Source organism: Limulus polyphemus, unplaced genomic scaffold (assembly GCF_000517525.1).
Source record: "Limulus polyphemus unplaced genomic scaffold, Limulus_polyphemus-2.1.2 Scaffold8508, whole genome shotgun sequence".
Taxonomy (NCBI): domain Eukaryota; kingdom Metazoa; phylum Arthropoda; class Merostomata; order Xiphosura; family Limulidae; genus Limulus; species Limulus polyphemus.
The window spans coordinates 15,153-25,238 of NW_013674118.1; the positions used below are offsets into that span (position 1 = coordinate 15,153).

The 10,086-nt window shown below is 31.7% G+C and overlaps 1 long non-coding RNA gene across 1 annotated transcript; it reads right to left on the bottom strand.

Moving 5' to 3' along the window:
- Positions 1–2,464: 2,464 nt before the first annotated feature.
- LOC111083191 lies at positions 2,465–9,724 on the bottom strand. The gene is made up of 2 exons (XR_002608861.1): positions 9,577–9,724; positions 2,465–3,315 (listed from the first exon to the last, which is right to left on the bottom strand). It is a non-coding gene; the product is annotated as an uncharacterized LOC111083191 (long non-coding RNA).
- Between the last annotated feature and the right edge of the window lie 362 nt (positions 9,725–10,086).

The following is a 10,086-nucleotide window of genomic DNA, read 5'->3' on the forward strand; positions in this document are numbered from 1 at the left end:
GTTAGTGTGATAAGTAATTCATATAGATAGGTAAGTGTGAGAAGTAGTTCATACAAATGGGTCAGTGTGATAAGTAGTTCACACAAATGGGTTAGTGTGATAAGTAATTCATATAGATAGGTAAGTGTGAGAAGTAGTTCATACAAATGGGTCAGTGTGACAAGTAGTTCACACAGATGGGTTAGTGTGATAAGTAATTCATATAGATAGGTAAGTGTGATAAGTAGTTCATACTAATGGGTCGGTGTGATAAGTAATTCATATAGATGGGTAAGTGTGATAAGTAGTTCACAAAGATGGGTTAGTGTGATAAGTAATTCATATAGATAGGTAAGTGTGATAAGTAGTTCATACTAATGGGTCGGTGTGATAAGTAATTCATACTAATGGGTCGGTGTGATAAGTAATTCATATAGATGGGTCGGTGTGATAAGTAGTTCATACAAATGGGTCGGTGTGATGAAGCAGGTGATCCCTGAGCCAAGATGTAAGTGTAGTAAAGTACTTCTTCTTATTTTCATTGAACTACAACAGTGGATTGTAATAAAGTAGTTTACTAACGATTGTTAGAATTTAGTAAAATAATTTTTTGTTGAGTAGTACACAGAAAACATACAAATCATAAGTCTTGCATAAAGTTAACAATCTAGAGCCTTTTGTCTCTCTGACATAATTTTAAAAGGAAATGTTAAATCTTGTCAGATTATCAAATTTCTACTCATCAGAATGCAGGTTCATAATTCTTAAAAACATATGTCCATATGATAAACTTTATTAACTTTTAAACTCGTAATGAATGTGAGATTAAATACTTGAACCAGAATTCTCCACATGTTGTTTGTTAGTTTATTTGGTGGAAGTTTGCACTTCAGTACTGACATCTTTATCAAGTACAGTTTAGTTAGTTAGGCCTAATGAGGAATGGTGTGAAATAGTTGAATGAAAAGATTACAATAAATATCGAACTTTCTACAAGATTCAAATACATAAAATATAACAGAAATTTTTTTTTAAGAGTCTTCCAAAATTAACGGCTAAGATATTATTATTATTTTTTATTGTTTACTCACAATTTGTGAATTATTTTTTGAAAAGTCCAATATTATTTCATAAAGGAAGTAACAGTGAAATTTGATGGGTAGGGGGGGGGCACAGGTTTGGGCTGTGACAGCAATGACTTTTTTGAACTTTTTTTCTGTTTGTGTTAGAATCCCTGTTTAAAAGTTATATTTTTTTCTTCAAAGTTGAATAAGTGGCTGTTTTCCCTAGAATGTCTGGCTACAGCTGTATTATAACTTCAGATATGAGCCAGTTATTTGTTTTCTCCAACACAATGTTTGGCCATTCATGTTTAACGTCACATTGTCTTGACCCAGGAAAGAGAAGGAGAGATTTGAATACACTACTGATGTTTTAAAAGATAACTTGTTTTCTCCAGATAAATGTGTGAAGATAATTATTTGCACCAAATAAACCTTCAAACAACATGTGAACAAACATCAGTGACTTTTACCTTATTTAATACTTTATGATCCTTATTAATTATGGCTAAAATACTACTTAAATAATTACCGACACTGCGTGTGCAATATAACTCTTGCCAAACGACATATGGCTAAACAGAATAAACCTAGAACTCTCGTAGTAGATCATTTTTATCGTCAAAAGGCCTTTTTATATATATATATACTGAATAACTTCCATTTGTGCGGTTTAACACTATATTATTATTATCTAAAGAATGGGATTGTAACAGGCAAGTTTATGTATAATGGCAGTTTTATTTGTTTACACACAATATATAATCATAGCTAACCCTACATTTTTACAACACAAAGCCAAATGGCAGTTAAATTTCACTGTTTTTGATCATGGAACCCAAAATATTTTTATAATAAAAATTCAATGAATTAATACGAAGCTTTTTCTTGTTTTTACACAAATGACAGGACTATGGGTGTACAATCGTTGGTTTGTTTGTAATTATGCACAAAGCTACACAATGGGCTATCTGTGCTCTGCCCACCACGAGTATCGAAACCCGGTTTCTAGCGTTGTAAGTCCGCAGACATACCGCTGTGCCACTGGGGGCGGGTGTACAATGTTAAGATACTTTTATTGATATTTGTTCCTTTTAGGTTTTAATTTAATACAGGCCTTTGCTTAGCTTAGGATTTTTAAGCAACAGTGGTTGAGTATTTTTGATATAACTGTATTTAACTTTACTAAAACAAACATCATGGGTTTACCTTGTCCATCAACATTTTGTAAAACATTTTTTGAAGCACGAGTCAGAAATAAGAAAGACAAATAATTTTAGATTTATTTTTAAAATATATATTAAATACTTTATCAATTAATTGGATGATTTTTTGCAATGTGTAATATAATTATATTAATTATTATTAATTTAAGGAAACAAAAGCTACACAGATGAAAAACAAAAAAAAGTTTACAACAGTAATCCTATGGAAATTGAAATATTCATTTTTTTTTTATGCAAAGTTATCAATTAACCAAAATGCGCTAATACAAGATAAAAAAAGAATTAACTTAAACAGGTTTAACAAAAAAAAAAAAGACACCCTGAACAGGACATCTTCCACCACGTCTAATAAGTTATTGAAACACGATTAATTTCATTAAACCTGCAAGATGTAATTAGTTACATCATTCTTTTATTCAGTGTTAATACTTAATATCTATCAGTTACAACTTATTAGAATAATACAAACTGTAATAAACTGCATCATCAAATATTAAACCTATCTACAAGAAGCTACAAATGTTTTAAAAGCAAATTCTGTCAAAACTGGTTAACACAGTATTAACTGTGATGCAGTACATTTAATAAACTGAACCTCCTGTAACAAACAACATATCTATCTATGTAATTAAAAGTTTCCTTGTAGTCCATATAATCATAAACACCACCAGAGTTCACTCTCCTACCTCCTTCTTATCATTAATAGATGTTCAGAACAGTTTTTCTAACCTGAAGAATCAACAACACTGGCCAGGACCCTACTGGGAATCTCAGAGAGGCCCTGGAGCTTGTCTTTGAGCAGACTGATAAAGCTGCATAGCTGGGCGACTCTGTTGTCTGCTCCTGTCAACGGGCCTGCCTTGATGATTGCCATTTCCATGGGGAGTCTGCTTCACCACGGGTTTGGACCCACCTCTTCTAAACTCAATAGTACCCATAAAGTTGAACTGAACCATTCCATCACCAGAGAAGGCAGGTGGACAGTTTGACATGTATGAGCCAGTACTAGCACCAGGGGGTGTTTGACCTACACTAGGCTGGTAGTAATTCTGTAGAAACATTAGCAAGTACTTAGTACTTCTACAGCAGAAACACACTAACAAATATCTGTTACCCTAACTGCTTATCAATTTAAAGAGATCTCATGAGTTTTCATTCTTTTCAGTCACTAAATGTTCTCGAATTTTGCTAAATTTGAGGTTTCAAAAAAACTTCTTTTTAAGTTGTTTAGCGATTATTTTTGATATAATCTTAATGTTTCTTTTAACTTATTAATGTTTTAGCTTCTTCTATGTCTCTTATTTATACGAATTCTTAAACACGTACATTATAACTATCATTATTACACGTTAAATCAAAGAAAACACATTACAACTTATCAAAATAAACACAAGATTTAGAAATATCTGTTCATCTAACAATTAATAATAAAACAACAAACTTTATCAGTACTAATAACAAGTTTAGAAATATCTGTTCATCTAACAATTAATAATAAAACAACAAACTTTATCAGTACTAATAACAACGTTTAGAAATATCTGTTCATCTAACAATTAATAATAAAACAACAAACTTTATCAGTACTAATAACAACGTTTAGAAATATCTGTTCATCTAACAATTAATAATAAAACAACAAACTTTATCAGTACTAATAACAAGATTTAGAAATATCTGTTCATCTAACAATTAATAATAAAACAACAAACTTTATCAGTACTAATAACAAGGTTTAGAACGACCACATTTAAGGGGTGAAAATCTAATATACACAAGTACAAGGTTTAGGAGGATGTGTTTTAAATAAAATTACCTAAATGTTTAAATCACCCCTTTCCATACTAGTTGTGTATCACTAATATCCTTTGATTTATTCCTTCTTACAATATAATTTAAATTTTATGGAGAAAATGTTTTAAAAATCATTATAGATACTTGCTTTTGTTTTAAAATTTAATTTTTTTTTCTATTAGAAAGTTTCGTTTTATGTATCCAATCTGTTTCAATTTCACTGACATTCATTAATAGATTTCTTTTTTAAATTTATTTTGCTGACTAGTGACCACTTTCAGCTATAAATCATAAAAACACCAGTGCAGAAACTTATAAAGATTTATTATGATCTACATTCCAACATTTCAAAATGTCATTGATGGAGACCAGGTAATAATATTTTTGTTTAAAATAAGACAAAAATAAAAAAACCATATAACCTGAACACCTCTGACCTTTCTTCTTCAGGAGAAAACTGTTGCCTGTTGTCCAAATATTATTATATTTATATTTTTTCAAACCACAGTTTACTGATGATAACCACACGGGTGGTTAAAAGTTGAAAAATAATCCAATTAAAAAAAAATAGAATATTATTTAAAATGTAAACCTTTGATTTGAAATGTGCAGAAAAATTCTAAGAAAATCTCTAAGTATGTTGTTTATAAAATTTCAAAATATCAATTCTAAAAAGCTGTAGAAATCAAGTTCGATTTTTTTTTTTAATTAAACTTTGATATTTGATATACAGGTGTGCACTTTTTGATTTCACAGTGAAATCTGATAAATATACTTACACTTAAAAACATAAGTATACAAGGTATGGTGACATGCCTGAAGTGTGGAATGATAACACAGGCCTGCAAACTCAAACTTCATAAAAGTTGTACGAATATTATTATATTTAAATAATATATAATTTATATATCTGATAAATATACTTACACTTAAAAACATAAGTATACAAGGTATGGTGACATGACTGAAGTGTGGAATGATAACACAGGCCTGCAAACTTAAACTCCATAAAAGTTGTTTTGGTTTTAATAACGGATTTTCCATAATTCAGCTACACAGATTTCGAAAATAATATTCATTTTTTCTGTCATGTTAGGATTTTTTGCAAATTGGGAATAAAAAAACTCTTCCTTAGATCAAATTATTATTTTGTTTACCACAATGAACATTTTTTATTATGTTTGTTTGTTAACAAAAATACAAACAAACTAAAGAAAAGGGAAGAACACTGATGTCAAATGAATATGCATCCTCATTCATCCTGATTTGTTTTTGTGAAATCAACATCTTTTAGCCTCAAATTACGTGTTGTGGTCTTTCTTTTATGTACTGCATCTGGAGCCTCTCGATTCAATGACCAGCAGTAATCAGCCATCATGCTGATGTTCCACCTTCCCTGATACCTGCTCTCCTTTTCCCTGATGTCTTGATGAAACCTTTCCCCTTGTTCTTCGCTGACGGCACCAAGATTTTCAGGGAAACAGTCAATATGTGAGTGTAAGAAATGAACTTTCAAGCTCATATTACAACGAATCTCTTTGAATTTATCGAGCATGTTATTGACAATATTTTCGTAATTTGGGTCCTTGTTGTTTCCTAAAAATTTGTCAATAACATCTTTAAAGGGAATCCAAGCTTCTTTTGCAACTTTCCTCATTGTCCTTATGAACTGTTCATTCGAAGTCAATTTTGCTAATCTGAGGCCCAACAAAAATCCCTTCTTTAAGTTTCGCTTCTGAAAGAGCTGGGAATTGCCCACATAGATAATTAAAACAGTCGCCATCTTTGTCTAAGGCCTTTACAAACTGCTTCATCAAGCCCAGTTTTATATGAAGTGGAGGTAATAGGACTTTCTTTGTGTCAACCAAACTTTCACATTCAATGTTTTTTGATCCTGGTATCAGGCTGACTCTGCGTGGTCACTGCTTCTTTATCCAGTGCTGATTTCATGCTCTGCTGTACCATTTACTTTGTATAACCGGATTGTCGACCCAACAACATACAAAGGATTTTTGAGTCTCCACAAAGTAGCAAACTATGTTCCTTGTATTTGACCTTATTAAGAAAAAGTTCAAGATTTTTGTACGTTTCCTTCAAGTGAACTGAATGAGCAAAAGGAACAGATGCATATATGTTACCATTATGAAGGAGAACACTTTAAACTTCTTTTGGAGGAATCAATGAACAATCATCACTCACTTGGGTCATAGACTGCAGCTCCTAGCATTGCTATTAATTCAGCAGTATTGTTGTAATAAACCAGTGAACCTTCCTGTGAAAAGTATAGTATAGACTTTTTCACACAATTTCTGAACCAGTAAAATGTCATCTCTAGAGAAAGTAAGTTCTTAGCTCAATGTCTGGACCCAAAAATCTCTGAAGAATCCTTTGGAAGGCCCAAATCTCTCACCAAATCATGAAGTTCACCTTGTGTGAAAAGTTGTAGTTCACCAGACATTTCAGGTTAAAAACAATCCCTATCATCATTTCTACTGACATCAGATGAAACTGTATCAAGAGTCTCTGGTGTAGTAGGTAAAGGTACATCAGGTTTACGAGCAACAGGTCTTATAGCAGACTGAAGGTTCAGATAAGAAATTTCCTTTTTATCTCGAGTGATGTAGCCTTGCACGTTACTTGAGCAAAAATAGCAGTCATCTCTGTGGTATCTAGGCTCATAGCAGACCATTGGAATTCCAAAAGACAAAGACCTTTAGTCCGTTATCTCAACTCCTTGACACAAACGGTGCAAACTTTGTATGTAGCCCATGATTTGTCGTGTTCCCCAAGTTATATTTTAAAATATGCATAATATGCTTTTCTGATGAATTCTGTAATGTTTTGCCTTTGTTTCTTTACAACAAATTTACCACAAATATAACAGAATATGTTTGGGTCATTTACACCTCCTTGTTGCCATAGTGCCAGATAAATAATATTGAAAAGAAAAAATAATGACAAAGTGCATGCACAAACAAATACTATCCTGAAATGACACGTCATGCAGCCTGTTAACCGTTTATATACTAGCGGTGTGTTTCTCGTGGGTTCTAAAACAATCGATAAGACTCTCATGTCGTGATTCGTCTATAGAAATCTATAGTCAGTGGTTGTTATCATTTTAAACATAACAAAATGTGACTCGATTTCAATGAAAATGATTCACTTATGTAAAAGTACATATGACGTTTTGTGAAAAATGGATATAATTTTCGGATGCAGCATACAGGAATTACTGTAGAACATGTAAAAACATGTAACTCTATTTCTGTACAAAAATTACATTTATAGATCATTTCCAAATCAGCTAAAAATCCAAACACTTCAAAATGCTGCAATAAACAACAAATAAACACCACTCTAACTTTATGATCATAGAAATATTTCCAGGAAAGTGATCACACATACACTTCTCTTTCATTGTCGATAACTTTGAAATAAAATGGAATAGATAAAAACTTCAACCACTAGAGAGGAATACATTTCAATTACTGAATTTAAAGATCACGATGCTATTGTTAATGTTACAGAACACAAACTAACATACAAACAGTCCACTAAAGAACTTTTCTACGACTCCATTTGGCAGTCATGCTTTAACTACATGCAAAGGAGGAATGTCATTACATGCCAACCTGAAAGCAACAAACTTCCCCAACACACCGAGAAGCACTGAAAATTTTCACCTTGATAAGCCAATTAAGTCTGTCAATCAATCAATAAGCTACAAAATTTAGTGTGAAAAACATGCTTTTAATACAAATTAGAGAAATATGGTACAGCAATAAACAAAGTAGTATGTGCATGATATTAAAGGAAGGACTGACAACATGTTTAGTAGTTACACATGTTAGACGTTACATCACAATAACACTAACGATACTTCTAGCAGTTACACATGTTGGACGTTACATCACAATAACACTAACGATACTTCTAGTAGTTACACATGTTAGACGTTACATCACAATAACACTCACGATACTTCTAGCAGTTATACATGTTAGACGTTACATCACAATAAGACTAACGATACTTCTAGTAGTTATACATGTTAGACCTTACATCACAATAAGACTAACGATACTTCTAGTAGTTATACATGTTAGACCTTACATCACAATAAGACTAACGATACTTCTAGTAGTTATACATGTTAGACGTTATATCTCAATAAGACTAACGATACTTCTAGTTGTTATACATGTTAGATGTTACATCAAAATAAGACTAACGATACTTTAGTTCACATCATTCCCTATTGGCTAACTACAGGTTTCCGGTAGCAAGACTGTATAATAACTATATCTTGTTTATTCCACTGCAAGAAAGCCCCTTCCTCAGCACCAAAGGTTATCAGACCAGTTCACTTACAACATCCGGTCTGAATACTTTTGTTAACACACTAGAAATTGTAATAAAGATTTCCTGTATGTCGTAACCAAACTGGCCTGATGACCTTTCTTAACACACAAGAAAATGTAATAAGCATTTGTTTTAACACACTTGAAAATGTAATAAGGATTTGCTGTATGTTGTAACTGAACTGGCCTGATGACTTTTGTTAATACTTAGAAAATGTAATAAGGATTTGCTGTATGTTGTAACTGAACTGGCCTGATGACTTTTGGTAACTGAACTGGCCTGATGACTTTTGTTAATATTAGAAAATGTAATAAGGATTTACTGTATGTTGTAACTGAACTAACATCCAACAAATCCTTATTACATTTTCTAGTGTGTTAACAAAAGTCATCAGGCCAGTTTGGTTACGACATACAGTAAATCCTTATTACATTTTCTAGTGTGTTAACAAAAGTCATCAGGCCAGTTGGGTTACGACATACAGTAAATCCTTATTACATTTTCTAATATTAACAAAAGTCATCAGGCCAGTTTGGTTACGACATACAGTAAATCCTTATTACATTTTCTAGTGTGTTAACAAAAGTCATCAGGCCAGTTCAGTTACAACATACAGTAAATCCTTATTTCATTTTCTAATATTAACAAAAGTCATCAGGGCAGTTCGGTTACAACATCCAGCAAATCCTTATTACATTTTCTAGTGTGTTAACAAAGGTGAGGTGAGATACAATAACTCATTAAATGTACAAATAAATAAAAAACATTAAGTTTATATATACTTTATTTTCTAATTAGTGCAATCTGCCTATAGTAGTGTGAAGGGGTAATATGTTTTAAGTTCATATTACAAGCTGCAAGAGAAACAACCTTACTACAGATGATTAGCAAAAAAACAATACTAGCAAAAGAAATTAAGTCAAAGTTTAAAAGTAATTTGGTAGATATGTAGTGGTTAAATTCTTTGAAAGTTAGGTTCAATATCTGACGAACACTGTATCACATGAAATCAGTTACAAACATTTACTACATGCCCACTATGAAATATTTATAATCACATTAATGGCATTGGTTAGCCATGAATCACAAACATGGGTTCAGAAAGCAAGGATTCCGACAGGTTTACAATCTATGTTACTGAGATCACTCACCCATTCTGAAAGGCTAACTTGTTGTACATCACTTAATGTTACTTCTTCGTAGTTGCCGTAGTCAACAAACTGAACAACACACGTATAGGCATTATGAGCAACAGCATGTACCACAGCCCTATAGAACTGTTGAAGTAGAGACACTAATTAGAAGTTATGACAAAACTTGATAATGTTTAATAATAAAGGAAGTTTTAACAATATTTTTACAAATTATTATACTTTATCTAAATGTTTGTAAAAATATTGTTAAAACTTGATAATGTTTAATAATAAAGATTTGTAAAAATATTGTTAAAACTTGATAAGGTGCAGAGTTCAATCATAAAGTTTGTAAATCTTTTTTTCTGTGGAAATGATAAAGTACAGCAAGGAATCCTTTTTTTCAACTTTTAAATGTGAACAATATATGTTAGTACCATATAGTGTGTTTATTAGTGGTGCCACATGTTATTAACATATAATAAAGTTATGCCTAGATCTAACATGAATGCATGGTACAATAAGTGT